Source organism: Anomaloglossus baeobatrachus, chromosome 4 (genome assembly GCF_048569485.1).
Source record: "Anomaloglossus baeobatrachus isolate aAnoBae1 chromosome 4, aAnoBae1.hap1, whole genome shotgun sequence".
In the NCBI taxonomy this organism is placed as follows: domain Eukaryota; kingdom Metazoa; phylum Chordata; class Amphibia; order Anura; family Aromobatidae; genus Anomaloglossus; species Anomaloglossus baeobatrachus.
Genome location: NC_134356.1, coordinates 262,319,541 through 262,345,530, shown reverse-complemented (window position 1 = coordinate 262,345,530; position 25,990 = coordinate 262,319,541).

Sequence of the window (25,990 nt, the reverse complement as noted above, 5' to 3'; positions counted from 1 at the left end):
AACTTAGTGCCAGGAGGCAGGTCACGGACCACCAGGCAACACCATAGGGGATGGGACCTGGACAAGCTCCCCTCAGCAGCAGCAGTACTCAGAGAATTGGTTTACCTGGTTGTCAGCATCTGCTTATGAACTGAGTGAGTACGAGAGTGACCCCTGCATCCCACGGCACCCCTACACCGAGTCCCAGGGCATTCCTCCTACCCATGGAGGGCTACGACACCTTGCTGCCCCACTTCATCACCCCGGGTACTCCCAACGGCAGTGGTGGTACTCCCAAATTACCATATACCACGAGTGGCGTCATGAACTATACATGAACTCCCCTGTAAATACCCCCTTTCATTTGAGTGGCCGCCCGACCCCTGGTCCGGAGACCCTCAAGCCACAGTGAACCCAGACCCGAGCAACTCGGCTGCTTCCACGGGGGCGGCACAGATTAGTCGGGCAGCATAGTTTAGAATAGATTGTAGGGGTGCAAGGCTGTTAGAAGTGAGGCCACAGAGCAGGAGGTTGCAATAATCCAGGTGGGAGATAATAAGGACATGTACTATGGTGTTTGCAGCTTCTTGGGATAGGAATGTACGGATCCGGGAGATATTTTTGATTTGGTGGCTGCAGGAGGTGAAGAGGGCTTGGATGTGTGGCTTGAAAGAGAGATCAGAGTCTAGAGTTACTCCCAGCCAGCGAGCACGTGGGACTAGGGAAAATGAGCAGCCATTGACATTGATGGATATGTCAGGTTTGGGGTTGATTGAGGAGGAGGAAAGATAATGAATTCTGTTTTGTCCATGTTCAGTTTTAGGAATCAAGCAGAGAAGAAGGATGAAATAGCAGACAGATATTGTGGGATTCTGGTTAGTAGGGAGGTGATGTCAGGTCCAGAGAGGTAGATCTGCGTATCAACAGCGTAGAGGTGATACTGAAAGCCATGGGACTCTATGAGCTGTCCCAGGCTGAAGGTGTAGATGGCGAACAGCAGGGGTCCTAGAACTGAACCTTAGGGGACACCGACAGATAGGGGGCGGTGTGAGCGTGGGAGACGCTGAAAGTTTGGTCGGTTAAGTATGAGGAGGTCCAGGTTAGGGTCAAGTCTGTGATGCCCAGAAATGAGAGAATTTGTAGTAGAAGGGAATGGTCTACTGTGTCAAAGGTAGAGGACAGGTCCAGGAGAAGGAGGACAGAGTAGTGTCACTTGGCTTTTGCGGTTAGTAGGTCATTGGCTTCCGACTGCATCATTCCACTGAAACCGCCCTAACTAAAGTCACCAGATTGTGAGGACAGTTCAAGATGGACATGCTGTTCCAATAGTTTTGAGGCATAGGGGAGAAGTTATATGGGGCAATAGTTTGACACAGAGTAAGGGTCAAGGGAGGTCTTTTTGAGGATGGGTGTAATGGGGGCATGTTTAAAGCATGAAGGGAATACCGTTAGTGATAGGTTGAAGAGATGGGTTAGGGCTGGGATGAAGACTGTGGTGAGATTGGGGATGAGGTGGGATAGGAGTGGGTCAAGCGGGCAGGTTGTGATCTTGAGAGTAGAGTGGAAAGATGATCTGTCATGGCGGAGAAGCTGGATTTGGAGGAAGAAGGCTGAGTAGTTGTGAGGAGGGGATGTGGTGATTGTGGGCCAAAGCTTGCTCTGATGTTGTCCATCTTCTGCTTGAAGAAACAAGCAAAGTCTGCAGCTGAGATGAGAGGAAAGGGAGGTGGTACTGGGGGAGGGAGGAGAGAGTTGAAAGTGTTGAATAGCTGTTTAGGGTTGTGAGAAAGAGAGGATATGAGAGATGAGAAGTAGGTTTATTTTTAAGCAGTGAGTCAAGACTTGAAAGTGGTAAGGGCTTGTTTGTATGTTACACGTATGTATGTTGTACGTTATATACAGATGTGGACAAAATTGTTGATACCCTTCAGATAAAGTAAGAAAAACCCACAATTGTCACTGAAATAACTTGAAACTGACAAAAGTAACTTTCAGTTTAAATGTACTAAATATCAACACCAACACCAAACTATGTAGGATATTAAAAACTGACCTTGATAGTACAATATTACAAAAAGATCTGGATAAGATGTCAGAATGGGCAGATACTTGGCAAATGAGATTTAATGTTGATAAATGTAAAGTAATGCACCTAGGACGGAGTAATCCTATAGCTGCATATACATTAAATGGAAGTAAACTCGGGACTACAGAACAGGAGAAGGACTTGGGTATTCTTATTACAAATAAGCTGAGCAGCAGCACTCAATGTGAAGCAGCAGCTGCTAAAGCAAACAAGATTTTAGGGTGTATAAAAAGAGAGATTAGATCCTGTGATCCCAACATATTGTTACCCCTCTATAAATCACTTGTAAGGCCACATCTGGAATATGGGAACCAGTTTTGGGCTCCACATTTTAAAAAGGACATTCAGAAGTTAGAGGCAATTCAAAGGCAGGCAACTAGACTACTACAAGGAATGGAAGGCCTCCCATATGATGAGAGGTTGAAAAAGTTAGATATGTTTAGCTTAGAAAAAAGACGTCTCAGAGGAGATCTCATTTATATGTATAAATACATGTGTGGTCAATATAAAGGACTGGCACATGACTTATTTCTTCCAAAGACAATACTAAGAACCAGGGGGCACTCACTGCGAGTGGAAGAAAAGCGATTCCGACAGCTAAATAGGAAAGGGTTCTTTACAGTTAGAGCAGTCAGACTGTGGAATGCCCTACCACAAGAGGTAGCAATGGCTGATACTATAACAGCTTTTAAAAAAGGGCTGGATGATTTCCTCAGTACACACAACATTGTTGGTTATAAATGACTAAAGGCCGCTTTACACGCTGCGATATCGGTACCGATATCGCTAGCGTGGGTACCCGCCCCCATCTGTTGTGCGACACAGGCAAATCGCTGTCCGTGCCGCACAACATCGCCCAGACATGTCACACATACTTACCTGCCCGGCGACGTCGCTGTGACCGGCGAACTGCCTCCTTTCTAAGGGGGCGGTTCGTTCAGCGTCACAGCGATGTCACAGCTGTGTCACTGAACCGCCACCCAATAGAAGCGGAGGGGCGGTGATGAGCGGGACGAACATCCCGCCCACCTCCTTCCTTCCCCATAGCGGTCGGGAGGCAGGTAAGGAGAGCTTCCTAGTTCCTGCGGTGTCACACGGAGCGATGTGTGCTGCTGCAAGAACGAGGAACAACTTTGTTACTGCTGCAGTAACGATTTTTGAGAATGGACCCCATGTCACCAATGAGCGATTTTGCACGTTTTTGCAACGATGCAAAATCGCTCATAGGTGTCACACGTAACGGCATCGCTAATGCGGACGGATGTGCGTCACCAATTCCGTGACCCCAACGAGTTCGCATTAGCGATGTCGTAGCGTGTAAAGCCCCCTTTAGTGACCAAATGTAGAACTGGTGGAGGAAGGTTGAACTAGATGGACCTAGGTCTTTTTTTCAATCTAAGTAACTATGTAACTAATGAAAATCAGACACTGCTTTTGAATTGTGCGTCAGCAGAAAAATTTACGAAGCTAGGTGCGAAACACGCATCGGGTAGGGTTTACTGACGGTTGAATTTTTTAATAGCCACAGTGCACTTTCTTACTTATCCCCTTTTTCTGACATCTGTTACTTATACGTAATCTTGATGGTTTACTAGCATGTGATTGCAACACACACATTCAGGTCTAGTATGTTTTAGGTATCTGCAATATGGTCACTGCATTAGTTACTATGTATTTCATGCATTGTTCTATGCATTTATCTATTTGATGTCAATACTCACCAGTTTGTTATTCCTGTGTATTATCTCCTGTTTATTCTATTTAAAACATTACTTAATAAAAATGATATACGGTAATTTTACTTCTTCCATTACTGTACCTTGCACACTTTTTTGATAAGTTTTTCATTGGTTTAAAAAATTCAGAGATTTGTAAAAAAAAACAGTAGCTTCTGTCTCTATTTTCAAAGACCCATAACATAAATGGTTAACAGAAGCGGTTTGAGTTTAGTTGTAGAGGTAGATGATGGCTTCATAACACATTCATCATCTGCCAGGATAGATGTAGGCTCAGCTCCTAACATGAAGCCAACATATGACATAGTAGTACCTTTTGAGAATTCCAGCCCCCAGCTGTCAGGCTGGGTATCAAAATTGGGGGGACCGCATGCTGTTTTTTTAAATGATTTATTTAAATAATAAAAAAGGTGCATGAGGTTCATCTTATTTTGATACACAACCAAGATAAGCGCATGGCTGGGGGCTGCAGCCTGTAGACGTATGCGTTATCTGTGCTGAGTATCATATGGAGACACTAGAGCAATTTTTTAAATTTATTTTTAAAGTACAATATAGACCCTCAGACAGGGTCTTTGATTGGAAGCGTCAGACAGTGTCACACAGGCTGGGAGCGTGTCTGACTGCAACCAATCACAGATGCCAGTAGGCAGGGAAAGCAGTGCATATGCAATGAAGGTAATAAGTGGCCCCAGAAGTGAATAAGTGGCCAGGCAGCAGTTACAGCCGCTCCGAAGCCTCGGTAAGTATAACACACTCTTTTTTTTTTGTGTTTCCTGAATCCTGAGATCTGGATCATAAGCCACAATTCCCTGAGAATTCCAGGCCTGGCACTCGGGTACATTTGAAACTGTGCGGATCCGGACTTTTACAGTCCGGGTCAACCCATCACTACTTGTTACGACTGCTCTGAAGCTAGTCAGATTGCTGCTCTTCCGATGCAGCAAGCATAGCTTAAAGATTAAAGAAGAAGTTCTCTTGAGCATTTAAAAGTAATCCAGTCTCCATTGGATTCCTTATTTCCTGTTTTTTATTAGGGCATGCTCTCCTCCTTCAGAGACAGTTCTAGTGAATAGGGAAACTGTAGTATTAGTAGATCTATAAAGCTCAGCACAAGGTCTGTTATAACACAATTAGCTTGTAGTGTAGTGTGGGGGGGGGGGGTATAGCCCACCCCTGCACAACTGAAGCACACTGAGGGGTTGAGTAAATTGTATCCTATTGCATAGTACTGTGTCTGGGTCGCCACCAGGTGGCAGTCTGGCCCAGGGATCGTGTTCTTGGCACCTGGGTTGGCGGAGACGGGGTTAATAGAGGAGGAGGACAATAGACTATAAAGAGCCCATATTGAGACCAATTTCTGACTCTAAAGGCCCCGTTACACGCTACGATTTATCTGATGATCTCTTAAACAATGTGACACGTCCAGATCGTAGTTACGATTTGCCGAGATCGCACATAGGTCGTTTATTTGTGGTCACACGTAACGATCTCACAAACAACGCAACAGTGATTAGCAATATAATGTTTGACCAAGGCGGTCTTTTGGATGTTGTTCAAACAATATTTTGAAACTGAACGACATGTCAACGATCAAAGATTTTCAACCTATTTGCGATCGTTCGGAGTTGCATGTAGGTGTCACACGCAACGACATCTCTAACTATGCCGGATGTGCGTCACGGTAACCGTGACCCTGACGACATATCGTCAGCTAAATCGTAGCATGTAACGCCGCCTTAAGAGTCATCCCTGGATTATGGATATGTGGGAGTCCAGCAAGTTGAAGAACAGTCTATTCACGTCCCCTGTGTTTGGGGTATAGTCCAGTGGTCGGGGCGGTGGCTGTGTTCCTGGAAGTGTATTTCCCTACGAAGTCCTCAGTGAGACTGAAGGTCAGTGGCACCCTCAAGGAGAAGGATATGCTTGTTACTGGCCTAGGCAGCAATCGAGGAGTTAAAACGCTATAAGCTATTCCTAGCGCAAGCATCCCTGTGGGTGGGAACAGAAAGCTTAGGAGACTGTATGATCTGGTCAACGCCAAAGTGACGTTAAACGGGGAACTGAGGGGCATAGCGGTATCTTCCAGAACCCAGGTGCCAGGAAGACTGTCGGCCACTAAATTTACTTGCGAGATGGAGTATGGAGGGAACGCCTGTGGGTCTGAATATGGTAATCGTGTAGCCCAGATGTTAGCAGATGTTGTGAAGGAAAGAAGAGGAGGAAAGAGGAAAGGAACGGTAACTGAAACGAAGAAAGGAAGTAAAGACAAGTTGTTGAAACCAAATGCCGTGGTATCTTATTTATGTTCTTTGCAAATGACTGAAGTGTGGAGCGGATGAGATGGAAGTGATCCTTTACATGATGTGACCACTGGAAGGCATGGGATTTGCAAGTGGCTGCGCTGCGGCCTGCTGACTCCTGCAAGCACGACTACCAATGCCTGCCCCGTGCCTTTCACAAGCTGTCAGTAGTTTTTTCCTGGAGTGTACACAGTTATCACTATATTTACACAGAGATAATGGGTTGTTTTAACAAGCACATGGCCCCATACAGTGAGAGCTGTGAGAGATCAGCACACCTGTTTTGAAAACAGTGATTTTGCAAGACTTATACCAGCATCTCTTCAGGAGATGAGAGTGAGAGAGGAAGTTGAGCAGCTAACTACTGTATAGAAATCAATAGCCTGGAGAGAGGTAGCTGGGATGTTAAGAGTTAACTCCTCCTGGAATGTATCTACTGTTCACTCTGGGTCAGGGTCTGGAGGCCAAGCCTCATGGAAGCAAGCTGTACACTATAAAAGATAAAAGCTCTCTGTCTGATTCCTCTGTGCAGAGCACCTTGCAGACTTGAAGATGCTCTACTGCCTTTTCCTGGATTACAGACTTGGCAGTGACATGATTTCTCTGTGCAAAGCATCTTGCCTTTGGAGATGCTCTGCTGCACTTTGCTGTGTTACTGAGCTATCAGTTTGTTTGACAGCGCAGGATTCCATGTTCGTGCTGATTACTCAGGTGTCCCACCTTCCTACTAATTGTTCAGGCTTCTTTACTGAGCATGCTCCCCCAGAACCTCATTAGTTGTATTCTCTGGTTCTGCAGTTGTGCTGTTGGCTTGTGTTTCTGCTAGTGTTCTAATCTTTGTTCTCTGACCCTGGACTGTTATTGGACTTTTCTCTGCCCGCTCTGTTCTGAACTGGTAACCGTGGACGAGACGATCACAAAAAATCCCATTAATCAGAAAAAACAAAAACCACAAGAGTAGTTGGAAACTAAGCTGACCGCAATCCCCTATCTATCGGACAACACTAGAAGTAGCAGTGGGATGTTCCTAACACACCTAGACACCTCATCACTGCCGGAGAAACTTGCTACACCTCAAAGATAGAAATGAGGAATCCTAACTTGCCTCGGAGCAGTCCTCAAAGGAATAGCAAGCCCCCAACATGTAACGACGGTGATGTAAGTAAACACAATACACAGATAGAAAATATAGATTAGCAAAGGTGAAGCCCGACTTACTAGATAAAACAGGACAGGAAAGATAACTGATTGTGGACAGCAAAAAAACCCTGCAAAAAATACCAAACTCCTGATAGAAAAAAGGCCCTAAGACCACATGGTCTTCCCCCAATATATCAGGCACTCTTGTGCCAGACACTTTGAACAGAACTGCAGATATAATGGGAAGAACAAAATCACAGAACAAATAATATTCTAATATTCTACTCGGATGACATTAACAACACTGCTCCCTGTTCATGTCGTGACCTCCTTCCTTTTGACCTCGGACCGTTACCTGACCACACCTCTGCTTTCTTCCTGAGCTTGTTACGTGCTCTCTTGGATTTTTGACCCTTGGATATTGACTTGACTACGCCTCTGTTTACTTCTTGTGCTCATACGCGTCATCCCGTTACCAGACCCCGTCGTTCCTGACTACTCTTCCGACCATACTTCCTGTAAGTAGTGGCTAGCATCACACTTTCATTGGAGGATAATAACAGCAAATAGAAAAGGCAAGTCAACAGCAAACTTCCCTATTTTCTTGCCGTCTAACTATATAAAAAAATAAAGGGAACACTTAAACAACAAAATGGTATTTTAGTGTTCCCTTTATTTTTTTGAGCTGTATATGTATATATATATGTATATATATATATATATATATATATATATATATATATATATATATACGGCATATATATATATGGTATATATATATATATATATATATATATATATATATATATATATATATATATATAGTGCCTACAAGTAGTATTCAACCCCCTGCAGATTTAGCAGGTTTGATAAGATGCACATAAGTTAGAGCCTGCAAACTTCAAACAAGAGCAGGATTTATTAACAGATGCATAAATCTTACAAACCAACAAGTTATGTTGCTCAGTTAAATCTTAATAAATTTTCAACATAAAAGGGTGGGTCAATTATTATTCAACCAATAGGTTTAATATTTTGTGGAATAACCCTTGTTTGCAATTACAGCTAATAATCGTCTTTTATAAGACCTGATCAGGCCGGCACAAGTCTCTGGAGTTTTCTTGGCCCACTCCTCCATGCAGATCTTCTCCAAGTTATCTAGGTTCTTTGGGGGTCTCATGTGGACTTTAATCTTGAGCTCCTTCCACAAGTTTTCAATTGGGTTAAGGTCAGGAGGCCACTGCAACACCTTGATTTTTTCCCTCTTGAACCAGGCCTTGGTTTTCTTGTCTGTGTGTTTTGGGTCGTTGTCTTGTTGGAAGATGAAATGACGACCCATCTTAAGATCCTTGATGGAGGAGCGGAGGTTCTTGGCCAAAATCTCCAGGTAGGCCGTGCTATCCATCTTCCCATGGATGCGGACCAGATGGCCAGGCCCCTTGGCTGAGAAACAGCCCCACAGCATGATGCTGCCACCACCATGCTTGACTGTAGGGATGGTATTCTTGGGGTCGTATGCAGTGCCATCCAGTCTCCAAACGTCACGTGTGTGGTTGGCACCAAAGATCTCGATCTTGGTCTCATCAGACCAGAGAACCTTGAACCAGTCTGTCTCAGAGTCCTCCAAGTGATCATGAGCAAACTGTAGACGAGCCTTGACATGACGCTTTGAAAGTAAAGGTACCTTACGGGCTCGTCTAGAACGGAGACCATTGCGGTGGAATACGTTACTTATGGTATTGACTGAAACCAATGTCCCCACTGCCATGAGATCTTCCCGGAGCTCCTTCCTTGTTGTCCTTGGGTTAGCCTTGACTCTTCGGACAAGCCTGGCCTCGGCACGGGAGGAAACTTTCAAAGACTGTCCAGGCCGTGGAAGGCTAACAGTAGTTCCATAAGCCTTCAACTTCCGGATGATGCTCCCAACAGTGGAGACAGGTAGGCCCAACTCCTTGGAAAGGGTTTTGTTCCCCTTGCCAGCCTTGTGACCCTCCACGATCTTGTCTCTGATGGCCTTGGAATGCTCCTTTGTCTTTCCCATGTTGACCATGTATGAGTGCTGTTCACAAGTTTGGGGAGGGTGTTAATTAGTCAGAAAAGGCTGGAAAAAGAGATAATTAATCCAAACATGTGAAGCTCACTGTTCTTTGTGCCTGAAATACTTCTTAATACTTTAGGGGAACCAAACAGAATTCTGGTGGTTTGAGGGGTTGAATAATAAATGACCCTCTGAATAAACTTTTCTCAATTTAAAAAAAAAAAAAAAAAAAGAAAAACATTCTTTTTTGCTGCAGTGCATTTCACACTTCCAGGCTGATCTACAGTCCAAATGTCACAATGCCAAGTTAATTCCGAATGTGTAAACCTGCTAAATCTGCAGGGGGTTGAATACTACTTGTAGGCACTGTATATATATATATATATATATATATATATATATATATATATATATATATATATATATATAAAAAGCAATTTGAGACAACCCTTTAATGATTTTCGGCTCTTTGATTGCCATTGTCACTTTGTATTTAGCTCTACTGTATGTAGGGGAGAAAAGAATTGATAAAGTATATCCTTAGCTATTTTGAAAAAAAACCCAAAACATTTTATGTTCCCAGACTACATGCCTCCGTCAGTGACACAGACTATGTATGCAGAAATCTTAAACTCTAGTTACTAAAATTACTCTGCTAATTATGGATTATGCACAGTTATATGAAACCAAGAAACCTGAATATGACCTGGGTCAGTAGTGACCTAAGCGTGATTCCTTCTGTTGAGTGAGTAATCTAACTGATCTCATCTGTAGTAGACGCTGATCAGAAGCAGCTTAGGTCTGAATGATCACAAATCCAAACTCATCACATTCTGTGCAAATGTGACGTCAGGGTCTTTTGGCTTCACAATTTAGTACCCGCAGCTAAAGTCTGAATATGTAGGAAGCGATTATGGGTTTAGTGGGAAAACATTCATTCACTAGTCAGACAGAATACTCTCTGGGTGATGTTACACTTTATGAATGCAGCAGTGGATGATTTTAGTAGTGTGAAATCATTTGTGCAGAATGTATTACATAATCATCGTCTGGAGAATTATAGATGCATCATTTAGAATCATTTACCTGTCAACTGATTTAACAATATAACATCATGAATTAGATCCTGATAAAGAAAGTGTACTTAGCAAATCCATCCCAGAAAGACTCTTATTCTTTCCGAACATTGAGTATTTTATTAATCTAGCTATACGTTGGAAGACAGATTTCACGAGGAGTCCAAGTGTATTCGGTCTGCAAGCTCCTTCTGAACCCATGTAGCTTGACTGAGCAGCTATTTTCACTGTCCTCTGGGCTCCTGCTGATGAAATCGTGTCCACACTCCGTAAAAGCTGCTCTCTCAAAAGCACTGGAGTAAGAAAGGGCTGGTGTCCCAGCAGCATTTTTAGTGCATAAGGGTATTTTCACAGGTGCCGTTTTTGCTGTGTATTTGGCACGTAAATTATACGTTTTACGGTACCATCATAATAAATGAGACTTCTAAAATCTCATGCGTATGCTATTTTTTTCGGTGTATTTTAAACCAAGCTCAGTTTTTGCCAAGACGCCGCATGTCAATTAGTTCAGCGCTTTTCACCAATTTAAAACACTGCAGAAACCACACGTAAGAACACACAAACCCCGCCGCTGTGTGTGAACATACACTATAACAGGTTTTAACCCCATCTGCTGAAGAACCAAGATCACCAAGGATAACGCCATATGTGTGCATTATATCGATGTTAGAACATAGTAGTTCTGCCTGGAGTTCAGGAAGGTCTGGGTTATCAATCACAGTGCTGGGGGCTGGAGGGAGAAATGACACTTAATATTAAGTGCAAGTCTGTTGAACCCCCTCCCCTCGAAACGCTGAAAAGTTTTTAGCCCCAAAGCACAAAATTATATACATGTGCATCAGTGCTGGAGTCACTGTTTGTGTAGGGGCTAAGGAGCTGAGCTCCCTCTACATTCAGTAGATGCTGGTCATGTTATATGGCCATCATGTATCTCTAACAGCAGCTTTTATCGCTGCTGTTCACCATTTAGATGCTGCTATAAATCTCTGACAGCGGTATTTAAACATAGAGAGGCTGCCAGTATGCATAACTGTGACACAATCATGGGGCACCAATGATTTACCATAGAAGCTGGGGTACACAGGAGACTGAGCGTCACAGGACACCATTATTTTTACTATACACTACAATACTGTAATATTGCAATATATACAGTCACGGCCAAAAGTGTTGCCACCCTTGAAATGAAGTATTTCTCCAAGAAAATTATTAAAATACATATATTTTGTTATACACATATTTATTTATTTTGTGTACATTGTGTGACGCCCCAGGGCTGTGGGGTACTCGACATCGGGCGTGTGTGGCACTCAGGGAGAGTCGTGGTCACAGCCGATGCCTGGTTCCGTGACCCTGGGGGTCGGTCCGATAAAAAAGGGGTGAAAAATAAAAGGGAAAGGGAAAATAAAATAAAAATAAAAGAGTTCTCGACTACGCCACTTGCGGTGTGCGGCCAGATTATTGGGGCTGCCGCTGCAGGGTCCTGCTGGGGCTGATGGAGTGGTGCACCTTAGGTGTTTGTGCCCTCTGCAAGCAGGGACAGGCCCCAGCAGTGAATGATGGGGATTGTAGTGGAGAACCGTCTGTGTAAGTGCACAGGGCAATACTAAACAGTCCACACCAGTATTGCAGTTTCAACTTGCCTTGCTTTTACTTGAGGTACTTGGACCTGCTGGTGCTGGTTCCAGCTGTTCCCACTCCCCTTGTTCTCCATGCCAGCTGTGACCTGGGTTGGCTGTCCTCCGTGCACACTTGTTGTGGTTGTACTCCCGCGGCATGGAGCTACTTCGGAGTCCCTTCTCTTCAGTCTTGGTCCTAATCCAGGCAACGTCGACTATTTAAGGGGTTCAGTCCCCGGTCCCCTTTTTGCTCCTTGTGCTTCAGACTTTTTGGGTTGGCGATGGACCCTGGAGATCTTCTCGCTCGGCAGAGTTAACAGCTGACCATAAAGTGTCCCACTGTCCTAGGGTCTGCACCCCGCCTTGTGCTGAGTCCTGTGAGCCTTCGTTCCAGACTTCCACAGGCATCCCGCAGTTCCTGGAGTCTTACACTTCCACAGGTAACCCACGGTGCCTGGAGTCCTGGTTCTGTACTCCACAGTCCCTCACTTGTTTGACAGTTCTCCGATGTCTCTTCAGGTCTTTTTTGTACTTTTCACTTTTTAATCCTTCACTCCTCTCCTCACACTTTCCTCTCTCCTGACTTAACTCCAACTCTTAACTATTTCCTCCTGCCGACTTCCCAACTGACCACTGGCCCCTCCCCCTCACTGGGTCTCTCTCTACAGATTGGGTGGCTACTATCCAATCAGTGTCCTTCCCTTTTACCTGTTGCTGGCAGTCTCCCAGTCTGGTGTTGAGGTTGGGTATGTGGCTTGAAGGTGCTGGTGTACTGGCCGGCACAGATATTCCAGGGTTTGGGTTTCCATGGGTTACATTTGTGGCACCTGGTACTGCAGGGGTGCTACATTAACAAACTTAAAAAAAACACAGAGAAAAAAAGGCACATTGGACATCATTTCACTCAAAACTCCAAAAATGGGCCTGACAAAATTGTTTTGCACCCTCAACTTAATATTTAGTTGCACACCTGTTGGAATAAATAACTGTAATCAATCGCTTCCCATAAGAATTAACAAGCTTCTTACACCTCTCAATTGGAATTTTGGACCCCTCTTCTTTTGCAAACTGCTCTAGGACTCTCATATTTGAAGGGTGCCGAATCCACTTCAAATCTCTCCAGCGCTTTGTTTGCATCCATTTCTGGGGACTTCTTGAAGTATGTTTGAGGTCATTGTCCTGCTCGAAGACCCATGACCTAGGACACAAATCCAGCTTTCTGGGTATCATTGATATTACAGTGCCTTACCAAAGCTCTATCTTGGTTTCATCTGTCCAAAAAACAGTTTCTCAGAAGGATTTTGGCATAGTCACATACATCTTGGCAAACTGCAGTCTAGCTTTTTTTATGTCTCTCTGTCAGATGTGGAGTCCTCCTGGGTCTCCTGCCATAGCTTTTAATTTCATTCAAATGTTGACGAATAGTTCACACTGACACTGATGCACCCTAAGCCTGCAGGACAACTTGAATTTCTTTGGACCTTGATTGGGGCTGTTTATTCACCATCTGGACTATTCTATGTTGCAACCTTTCATGAATTTTTATCTGCCATCCACATCCAGGGAGATTAGCTACAGTGCCATGGGTTGTAAGCTTTTTGAATATCGTATTTTTCAGATTCTAAGACACACTTTTTTATCTGTAAAATTTGCGTAAAAATAGGGTGCGTCTTATAAGCCGAATATAGCTTACCAGAGGGGGGGTGCGGGGGCAGTGGAAAGTGGTCATAGGAAGCTGGCGGTGACACGAGTGGAGAAATGCTGTGGGCCCTGGGCTAAAAAGGAGGGTGCACTGGCGGCGTGAGGTAGATGGCATTAATCTCCCAGCGACGAACATGATGGACTTCAGGAAAAGGGCATTGGAAGCGGCGCATGTGCAGATTGAGATCTTGGAGAGCCGAGAAATCATTCTGCGCATGCACGGCCTCTGGCGCCATTTCTCTAAATTCCATTGCTGGGAGATTAATGGCATTTGCCTCCCGCTACTAGTACACCCTCCTCCGAATATCGCCCCACTCATGCTGCCGCCTGCTCCCTATGACCCCACACCCCCCCGGTAAGTTACTTTTTGCTTATAAGTTGGACCATAAGACTACAAGACAGACTCCCATTTTTACATTAAAAGAATCTTTATTTCCTATTTTCCTCCCCTAAATTTGAGGTGCATCTTTTAAACTGAAAAATATGGTATGTTCTGCACCGTAGACAAGGAAACATCAAGATCTCTGGAGATGGACTTAAGATTGTTGATATTTTTCAACAATTTTGATTTCAAGACTTCAGACAGCTCTCTTCTTTTTTCATTCTCTATCCTCAATTTGGCACACACAGACACACAATGCAAAGACTGAGTCAACTTCTCCCCTCTTTATCTGGTTTCAGGTGTGATTTTCATATTGCTCACGTTATACGTTTCCTCTGATTGTTCCATTGCGGACTCCACAGGAATCCTTATGACAAAGCACTGCAAAAGTGCCCCATAAAATGAACATTATGCAATGTTTAAACTAAATTTTTGTCCATATGTTCCATCTTCTTCTTTTAATCCTGGAGAGGTAAGAAAAAGTGACTTGCTTATTATTTGGATGTTATCTGCTTGGAAGCCACACATTCTCTATATTTAAGGTAACCTATCACCTGGAAAAATGCTATTAACCTGCAGATATGGGGATCATCTGCTATTTAATAACATTCCAATCATGCCTAGCACCTGTTCATTAAACCCTGCTGCTGGGAAGAAATTAACTTTAATCATCCAGGCAGTGCTCCAGTTGCAGTCATGGAGGTGGCGCTGGCGCAAGTTCAGTCACTACTCTGTGTATGGAAATTGGTGGCTTTAGCCATGGCCTCTGCACTAACTGACAGCAAATTCTAATGCAGAACAGCTGTCACTCAGTGCAAGGTGTGTGGTTACAGCCACCAATTTCCATACACAGAGTGGTGACTGAACCCGCGCTGGCGCCGCCTGTTATGGTCAGGAAGGAGACCGCAAAAGATCTTACAAAAATCCCATGAAAAATGATAGAAGATAATGCACAAGAGTAGTTGTCTGCAATCTACTGGCTACACAAGCACAACTAGAAGTAGCGGTGGAGCGTTCCTAACAACCTATACACCTCATCACGGCTGGAGAGCTAACCTCAAAGCTGAAATGAGGAATTCTGACTTGCCTCAGAGCAGCCCAAAAGGAAATTCAAAAGCTCCCAACATATAACGACGGTGATGTAAGAAAAAACAACACACAGATGGTAGCTATAGATTTAAGCAAAGTGAGGCCCTGATGGCTAGATACAAAAGTATAGGATAGATTGCTGGTTGCAGCCAGTAAAAACCCTGAAAAAATGCCAACACCTGATAATCAAAAAATTCCCTTAGAGACCACATGATCTTCCACCAACTATATCAGGAACTCTTGTGTAAATACATTTAAATAGAAAAAGCAAATATAATGGGAAAGATCTTAACTACAAAAACACATGAGACACAAAATTACTAAAACTCCTGAACATAACAGGGAGTAATAACTCACTTTCTTAATAGGAATAAATCGCCCTCTAAAAATAGTGCAGAAAGAGCATCATCCATTCACTTGCAAGAAATAAAAGGGAATATTCTCAAACATTGATTTAGAAAAAGACAAAGATTAAGCAGAAACGCCTTTCAGTGCAAATTCAGCCCTTAACCAAACCCAGACTAAGAGAGCAAACATACTTATCAGACATAGCTGAAATTTCAGAATGAGATGGAGACAAAACCGATGCAAAAGGATTAAGGAACGAAAAAGCCGCTGTATAAATCATTCCTGGAGAATCCAAAAAGGAGCAGAAAAAAGCAACAAAGAGAACCTACAGGGAAAGTCAAAAGCCTAAAGGCTGGAGGACAAACTTCAGGACATCTTCACATGGAGCAGAAACAATTATCACCAGCAAAGGTTAGACAAAAACTGCCTCCCTATATCCCCCCAGGCTGGACTCCATAGGCTCCCTGAAGCAGCAATCATCTCCTGCACCTGTCTGAGCGACAGATGCAGAATCAGACTCACTACTAACAATAGCCACCAGAGGGAGTCCAGAACCACTCTCGGGAACAGCACCATCTCTGATGATATTCACAACAGCCGCCTCCATGACTGAAACCGGAACGCTACCAGTAGGGTTTGATGTGCAGGCGCCTGGCAGGTACCAAATGCTATTAGCCTGCAGATTAACCACATATCTACATTTTAATAACGTTTTGCCATGTGGCATGTTAACTTTAACAGTATAGAGTGAATGCTGCCTCAAGAAAACAACCTCTGGAATTTTCCTGAATTGCCTTTGGCTGGAAAGAGTTGGTGGCTGCACTGGCGTCTAAATGATACTGAGGGCACATTACCTTATAAATGATTGTGAGAGCTTCCATTAGGTTTCTGTTTCAAAAACGCCTCAAAAAACTCAGTGTGAACAAGCCCTTATGCAGAGAACAGTTCAGGTATGTCTTAATGAAATACAAGTGCATCTCAATAGTAGGAATATCATGGAAAAGTTAATTTATTTCAGTAATTCAATACAAGAAGAGAAACACATATATTACATAGAGTCGTTACTAACATAGTGATCTATTTCAAGTGTTTATTTCTGTTAATGTTGATAATTATGGCTTACATCCAATGAAAACCCAAAAGTCATTATCTCACAAAATTAGAATAATTACCACAAAACACCTGCAAAGGCTTCCTAAGTGTTTAAAATGGTCCCTTAGTCTGGTTCAGTAGGCTGCACAATCATGGGGAAGACTGCTGACTTGACAGATGTCCAGAAGGCAGTCATTGACACACTCCACAAGAAGAGTAAAGGGGGCTTTACACGCTGCGACATCGCTAATGCGGAGTCGTTGGGGTCACGGAATTTGTGACACACATCCGGCCGCATTAGCGATGTTGCTGCGTGTGACACCGATGAGCGATTTTGCATCGTTGCAAAAACGTGCAAAATCGCTCATCGGTGACATGTGGGTCCATTCTCGATTATTGTTACTGCAGCAGTAACGATGTAGTTCGTCGCTCCTGCGGCAGAACACATCGCTATGTGTGACGCCGCAGGAACGAGGAACCTCTCCTTACCTGCCTCCCGGCCGCTATGCGGAAGGAAGGAGGTGGGCGGGATGTTACGTCCCGCTCATCTCCGCCCCTCCGCTGCTATTGGGCGGCCGCTCAGTGACGTCGCTGTGACGCCGCACGGACCGCCCCCTTAGAAAGGAGGCGGTTCGCCGGTCACAGCGACGTCGCCGGGCAGGTAAGTATGTGTAACGGGTCTGGGCGATGTTGTGCGGCGCGGGCAGCGATTTGCCCGTGTCGCGCAACACTTGGGGGCGGGAACGCACGCTAGCGATATCGGGACCGATATCGCAGTGTGTAAAGTAGCCTTAAGCCACAAAAGGTCATTGCTAAAGAAGCTGGCTGCCCCCAGATTGCTGTATCCAGATAACTCTGAAGTTTGAATTACTGTAATATATTAACTTTTTGATGATATTCTAATTTATTGAAATGCACTTGTATTATTCATATCAAGACATTGTTACAAAATTTGCATTGGAACGTTATGTTTAGTGATATAATACAATTAATATAAAAAGTCTATACACTCTTGTTAAAATACCAGGTTATTGTCATGTAGAAAAATCATACCAAAAAGAAAAATTTACGCTGTGAAAATCCATTGAGAAACAAACTGAAATAATTTTGAGTGGAAAACTTAGCCAATTGCATTTAAACTCAGGTTAACTAGTAGTCAGTAAACAGCTGCCATTATTTAAACTGATTTGGATTAACCCAATATAAATTTTAACTCCTCTGGTAGGATTTTTCTGACATTTTCATAGTTGCATTTTACAGCAAAAGCCTTGGTCAGTGTGAGGAATATTGTGGGGAATATAACATTCATACATCTCAGTCAACAGCCACTTTTCATATTTACACACACCCTGCAATGCAGCAAGGAGAAATCACCCAAATCGGGTCATAAAGGTGACGAAATCCAATTAAGACTAAGGGTACCTTCACACTTTAGCGATGCAGCAGCGATCTGACCTGGCCAGGATTAGAGATGAGCGAACCGGTCGCGGTTCTGCTCGAGGCGGTTCGCCGAACGGAGCTCTCGTTCGAGTTCGGTTCGTCGAACGTTCGACGAACCGAACTCGAACTGCATAGGAAACAATGGAAGGCAATCACAAACACATAAAATCACCTAGAAAACACCCTCAAAGGTGTCCAAAAGGTGATAAACAACTCACAACACAACACAAACACATGGGAAAAAGACAAGGACATATACTCATGCGAAAACAAAAGAGCTGGACAAGGAAAAAGAGGAGGACACACAGATATATGAGTATATGCAAGGAAACATCGATGCCATTACTGTGCAACTTGATCCCTGCTCATTTTAGGCTTCCAATCTGGATAAATTGCCTGAGATTGCCACGTACGCCTTGGGGATCTTGTCGTGTCCTGCAGCCAGCGTTCTCTCGGAACCTGTCTTCAGTGCTGCTGGGGGTCTGCTGGCAGATAAGCACACGCGTCTGTCCACTGACAATGTGAACATGGCTCTCAGAGGACTTTTCTTCCCCTGGGTCAGCCAGGGGACGGGAAAGGCACGCGTATTTTTGAGAGTGCTTCATGCAAAGCATCTGTTTTATTTTGAAAAGGGGGATCAAGTGATGCCAGTCACGTGGGGTGTGTGTGGCCCAATTAGTGGAAACGAGGGAGACTGTGGTTGGAGTCCCCTCGCTGTGTTTCTAAAAGAACCAAGATGAACAAGTCATGGCTCTCAGAGGACTTTTCTTCCCCTGGGTCAGCCAGGGGACGGGAAAGGCACGCGTATTTTTGAGAGTGCTTCATGCAAAGCATCTGTTTCATTTTGAAAAGGGGGATCAAGTGATGCCAGTCAAGTGGGGTGTGTGTGGCCCAATTAGTGGAAACGAGGGAGACTGTGGTTGGAGTCCCCTCGCTGTGTTTCTAAAAGAACCAAGATGAACAAGTCATGGCTCTCAGAGGACTTTTCTTCTCCTGGGTCAGCCAGGGGACGGAAAAGGCACGCGTATTTTTGAGAGTGCTTCATGCAAAGCATCTGTTTCATTTTGAAAAGGGGGATCAAGTGATGCCAGTCAAGTGGGGTGTGTGTGGCCCAATTAGTGGAAACGAGGGAGACTGTGGTTGGAGTCCCCTCGCTGTGTTTCTAAAAGAACCAAGATGAACAAGTCATGGCTCTCAGAGGACTTTTCTTCCTCTGGGTCAGCCAGGGGACGAGAAAGGCACGCGTATTTTTGAGAGTGCTTCATGCAAAGCATCTGTTTCATTTTGAAAAGGGGGATCAAGTGATGCCAGTCAAGTGGGGTGTGTGTGGCCCAATTAGTGGAAACGAGGGAGACTGTGGTTGGAGTCCCCTCGCTGTGTTTCTAAAAGAACCAAGATGAACAAGTCATGGCTCTCAGAGGACTTTTCTTCCCCTGGGTCAGCCAGGGGACGGGAAAGGCACGCGTATTTTTGAGAGTGCTTCATGCAAAGCATCTGTTTCATTTTGAAAAGGGGGATCAAGTGATGCCAGTCAAGTGGGGTGTGTGTGGCCCAATTAGTGGAAACGAGGGAGACTGTGGTTGGAGTCCCCTCGCTGTGATTCTAAAAGAACCAAGATGAACAAGTCATGGCTCTCAGAGGACTTTTCTTCCCCTGAGTCAGCCAGGGGACGGGAAAGGCACGCGTATTTTTGAGAGTGCTTCATGCAAAGCATCTTTTTCTTTTTCAAAAGGGGGGTCAACTGATGCCAGTCAAGTGGGGTGTGTGTGGCCCAATTAGTGGCAACGAGGGAGCCTGTGGTTTGAGTCCCCTCGCTGTGTTTCTAAAAGAACCAAGATGAACAAGTCATGGCTCTCAGATGACTTTTCTTCCCCTGGGTCAGCCAGGGGACGGGAAAGGCACGCGTATTTTTGAGAGTGCTTCATGCAAAGCATCTGTTTTATTTTGAAAAGGGGGATCAAGTGATGCCAGTCAAGTGGGGTGTGTATGGCCCAATTAGTGGCAACGAGGGAGACTGTGGTTGGAGTCCCCTCGCTGTGTTTCTAAAAGAACCAAGATGAACAAGTCATGGCTCTCAGAGGACTTTTCTTCCCCTGGGTCAGCCAGGGGACGGGAAAGGCACGCGTATTTTTGAGAGTGCTTCATGCAAAGCATCTGTTTCATTTTGAAAAGGGGGATCAAGTGATGCCAGTCAAGTGGGGTGTGTGTGGCCCAATTAGTGGAAACGAGGGAGACTGTGGTTGGAGTCCCCTCGCTGTGATTCTAAAAGAACCAAGATGAACAAGTCATGGCTCTCAGAGGACTTTTCTTCCCCTGGGTCAGCCAGGGGACGGGAAAGGCACGCGTATTTTTGAGAGTGCTTCATGCAAAGCATCTGTTTCATTTTGAAAAGGGGGATCAAGTGATGCCAGTCAAGTGGGGTGTGTGTGGCCCAATTAGTGGAAACGAGGGAGACTGTGGTTGGAGCCCCCTCGCTGTGTTTCTAAAAGAACCAAGATGAACAAGTCATGGCTCTCAGAGGACTTTTCTTCTCCTGGGTCAGCCAGGGGACGGAAAAGGCACGCGTACTTTTGAGAGTGCTTCATGCAAAGCATCTGTTTCATTTTGAAAAGGGGGATCAAGTGATGCCAGTCAAGTGGGGTGTGTGTGGCCCAATTAGTGGAAACGAGGGAGACTGTGGTTGGAGTCCCCTCGCTGTGATTCTAAAAGAACCAAGATGAACAAGTCATGGCTCTCAGAGGACTTTTCTTCCCCTGGGTCAGCCAGGGGACGGGAAAGGCACGCGTATTTTTGAGAGTGCTTCATGCAAAGCATCTTTTTCTTTTTCAAAAGGGGGGTCAACTGATGCCAGTCAAGTGGGGTGTGTGTGGCCCAATTAGTGGAAACGAGGGAGACTGTGGTTGGAGTCCCCTCGCTGTGTTTCTAAAAGAACCAAGATGAACAAGTCATGGCTCTCAGATGACTTTTCTTCCCCTGGGTCAGCCAGGGGACGGGAAAGGCACGCGTATTTTTGAGAGTGCTTCATGCAAAGCATCTGTTTCATTTTGAAAAGGGGGATCAAGTGATGCCAGTCAAGTGGGGTGTGTGTGGCCCAATTAGTGGCAACGAGGGAGACTGTGGTTGGAGTCCCCTCGCTGTGTTTCTAAAAGAACCAAGATGAACAAGTCATGGCTCTCAGAGGACTTTTCTTCCCCTGGGTCAGCCAGGGGATGGGAAAGGCACGCGTATTTTTGAGAGTGCTTCATGCAAAGCATCTTTTTCATCTTGAAAATTGGGTCAACTGATGCCAGTCAAGTGGGGTGTGTGTGGCCCAATTAGTGGCAACGAGGGAGACTGTGGTTGGAGTCCCCTCGCTGTGTTTTACATGATTTTCGAAGGGCATGACATGCCTAAGAGGTTGAATTTCATCATCTGCAACTTGTTGTCAACAGAAAGGCTGCCTTTACACCCTTTTGAGACCATGGATTTTGAGACCTTATGCCCATTGCAGTGCCCCAAGAGCCGATGGCCAGTCGTCACTCCTTCTCCAAGAAAGGCGTGCCCGCGCTACCACAGTAGGTCGCACACAACCTCACCGATTCCTTGAGAAACTCTGTGTGTGACAGGGTGCATTTCAACACAGATACTTGGACCAGTAAGCATGGACAGGGGAGTTACATGTTGCTGACTGGGCACTGGGTAACTATGGTGAGAGATGGAGAAGGGTTTGCTGTACAAGTCTTGCCGTCCCCACGACTTGTGTGTCAATCCTTCCTCTGTATGTACAAGTTCCTCCACTGCTTCTGCCTCCTCAACCTCGTGTGGGTCCTCCACCTCGGCCCAAACCCTGTGTGGTCAGGCCACCCTTCCTTGTAAGTGCGCCCAAGGAATCCCACACACCTCCTTACTATGCTGGCAGCAGAGCTCAAGGCCATCAGGCGGTCAAATGTTTACTTTGAAATGTAGGGGAAATGTGAGACACCGCTGAGGAATTGTGGACGGTTAGCTCTGGAGAGTGAGACCGAGTTTCATCAATGGTTGTCTCCACTCAACCAGCAGTCCGGAAAGGTCGGGTGCGACAATGATGCAAACCAGTCTGCGACCCTTCTTCAGGGCAATGTGACCCACGTGCCTTGTATGGCTCACGTGTTGAACCTGGTTGTCCAGCAAATTTTAAAACACTATCCCGGCCTACATGGCCTTCTGCAGAGGGCACAGTGTAACACCTGCCTGGATCGACACACTCAGATGGGCTGTAAAGGATAGGCTAGAGGCAAGCCACTCACCAAGCTGGACACCCAGAACCCTGAAACCCTTTAACCCCTATACAGTGATTTGGAATTACACAGGGCCCAAGTTGATCAATACCTGTGGAAGGCTGCAGTTCCAGAGAATAGTAGTCATGCAGGGTCAAAAACATTAACTGAGGAAGAGGAACAGAATGGGATGGCCAGGACTTAATCAGAAAACAAGCAGAGGTGAAATGCGGATCGGCCAACGAGGTACATAAACAGCAAGCAGGAAACGTAGTCAGGTAACAAGCACACAAACTCATAAAACTGAACTGGGGGTAACAGTAACAAGAGGTTCATAGCTTTGTCTGGCAGTGGTCTGCAGACAGGAGGGGCCTAAAAAAGGGTGTGGTGTCTTCCCATTGGGACCAGAGTACAAATTGATTGAGTGGACTACGTTGGTGACTTAACAGCCGTGTGCAGCAATGATGCAAACCTGTCTGCGGCCCTTCGTCAGGGCAATGTGACACACGGGCCTTGTATGGCTCACATGTTGAATCTGATTCTCCAGCAATTTTTAAAATACCATCCCGGCCTACATGGCCTTGTGCAGCGGGCACGCTGCTATGTGCTCACTTTCATCCTTCGCACCCAGCAGCTCAACAACTTTCATCGCTCCGGAAGTCTTAGGGTCTGGCAGTTAAACGCCGGAAATGCGATGTTCCGACACGCAGGAATTGGAATCTGCACATGTTGCAGCGTGTGTGGCAGCACCGCAGAGCCCTGCTGAAATACGGCATGACGTATACCCTGGGCTAACTTGATCCAGAGGTGGTGCAGATCACGCTGCTGGAGTGGTGTCAGATCAAGGACCTATGCACCCTTCTACACAGTTTACAAATGTCGACGAAGATGTTTAGCACTGGCAATGCCATTCTCAGCGTGACAATTCTGGTCATCTACATGATGGAGCACACTGTAAGCATTATTCGGAGTCAGGTATTGGTCCAAGCGGAAGGTGAGGAAGTACAGGAGGAGTCATATGCAGAAGGGATAATAAGATCTACAAGGTCCATACGGTAAGCGGCACCTAGGCAGCAGTTATGGTGGGGGATAGGGATTAACAAGGGCGCATAGTATCAGCAAAAATTGTTGAGGAAGGTGCAGGAGCCATGAAGAAATGGAGGACGAACTTGCGATGGGCATGGAAGACTCAGCAGATGAGTGAGAGCTTGCTCACATTTCGGTTGTGCGAGGTTGGGGGGAGAGGGCAGAGGAAGGAGGCACGATTCTCACCTCTCTGCCACCAACACACCAAGGACTTGGTCCTCCTGGATGCACAAGACACATGAGCGTCTTCTTGCTGCACTACCTACAACATGACCCTCGGATTGTACGAATTCGAAGTAATGCTAACTACTGGGTTGCCACACTGTTAGATACCCGGTACAAGACAAAATTTGGCGAAATAATTCCTGCCATAGAAAGGGACGCACGTATACAGGAGTATCTTCAGAAGGTGGTACGCAATCTTAGATCTGCTTTTCCACTAAACACCAGTGCTGCACAGAGTGAATCTCAACGATTTGTCATGGATAGAAGGAAATGGTCTTTTACTTGTCCACATCTGAGGGACCGACGGCTGGCTGCTGTGCTGAGATGGCATTGAGTACGGTGTCCCTGCAGAGTTGCACTTTTGGTCATATACAAAATGAGTTGAAAAAGGACAGATGCTGGTGGAAAGGGGAACAGGTGTGTTGGAAAGGGGAAAAAAGTTTTGGTCCGTGGGTTTGGTGGTTAAGCAAAAGTAACATTTGATGAAGAAACACCATCTGTTACGGTGGGACTGGCAGATTTGGATAAGGTGGTATATACTATGTTACCGCTATATAACGAAAATTAATAAGAAAAGAAAGAGAAAGGTATATATTCCCATCAGCAGTCAGTGTCCACCGTGCTCCCAGATGGAAAAGGAGAGGTTGGCAACTGGAAGGTTAGGTGGAGGATACAGAGCTGTGTGGCTATGAAACTAATAGTAGCCTGAACCAAGTTAGACGCCACTCGGATCTTGAGACTGGGAGCCCTGTTAGCGTCACAGGGTCCACACGCCCACCCAGCCCAGGAACTCCCTGTTAACATCACAGGGGCCATTCAGTACGCTGACCGTGTGCATTGGGGCCACACCTGTGGACAGCAGGCGCATCAGCAGCAGCAGGCCTGTTAATGCCACTGGGCTGCACAAGCAGGACTTGTAGGACAGGACCTGGTCTTAACCGCTCTGCGTTACCAACTGTGGTGGCGGCCTGCATCGACGCCCTATCCCTGCCTACCTCTGGCCTAAAGCCGCAATGGGTTCAACACATGGAGGTGTGCTCTTTCGGAGCATAATAGAAGACTGCGCACCTCCTTGTTGTCTCCAGCCCCTTTTATAACCTGGGTCCGCCCCAAACCAGGGTGGACCACAATGCACCTCCTGGAGACAAAAGCAGAGTGATACATCATGAGTGGCATAACTAGCGTCCTATTTGGAACCGCAACTTCAATGATGACCTCATGGCTGTCATGACCCAAACACCTCACCAGTCATCGTCTGACCATCAATAATGAGGTGACAAGTCATAGGGGCGGGCCTCTGCAAGCCATTTGGGAGTGGCCTGGCCACATCGTCAGGACACCTGATGCCCTGTGGTCTAAATGGGCCCCCCACATCAGGGGCAGGGCCAAAGAGTTCATTACCGGACCTAGTTTCTGATGCAGTAAGTGCCTGACCATGGTCAGTTGCATGAAATACAGTCTCTGAAAAAAGACTATCAGCTTTAGCATGGTGTCTAGGCACAACACAGGACTTAGACCCGGCACGGAGTGCAAGTACCTGTGCAAAGAGGCTTTTCTCACTAAGTGTGGGAGCATGCGCTGTAGCCCGAAATGAAGACTTAGCCTCAGGAATGGCACAGTCAGGCTGAGCATACTCACTAGGCGAAACACTGCAGTTAGGCTGCGGCTGGGGTAAATCGGCACACGCATGCGCACTAGCTGCCTCTCCACACTTAGACGTAGAGGAGAAAGCAGCCAGCTGGACAACCCGAGGCACAGGCCTAAATGGCAGCTGATGCCTGGGCGCAACTGAAACCGCAGCAGGCTGCTTGCGTTTAAGGCGTCACCGTTTTGTAACAACAAATACCATCCAAAAGAACAGGTGTACTTCTTCCCATGGATAATCTGATATGATCCCTTTTTTCATGGACACGACCATCGCTAACAAATGTAGATGAGGCCAAAACAGCAGCTGCTTCAATGGATCTGAAGTGCTCCATAAAGTGGCCTCTCCTCCACCCCAATTTCAAGATCCCAAATATTCCATTCCTCTGTGGTGTCAATCCAATCGCACTTGCTTCCTAACAGCTCTCAAGTTTCCACCAGCCCTGCTGAGTATGGGGTAACAGAGATGGTTGAGTTTGCATAGCTGTTCAGTCGCACTATAGCCTGGGAATCAGAGGTCTGCTCCAAAGCTGCAATGAGTACAGACAAGGAAGTTATTATTATTTTTATTATTATTGATTTATAGAGCACCATTGATTCCATGGTGCTGTACATGAGAAGGGGGTTACATACAGAATACATATACAAGTAACTATAGACAGACTGGTACAGAGGGAAGAGGGCCCTGCCCTTGTGGGATTACATTCTAAAGGATTTTTGGGAGGAGACAGTAGGAGTGGTTTAGGTTGAGCGTCAAGTATGTATGGTGGT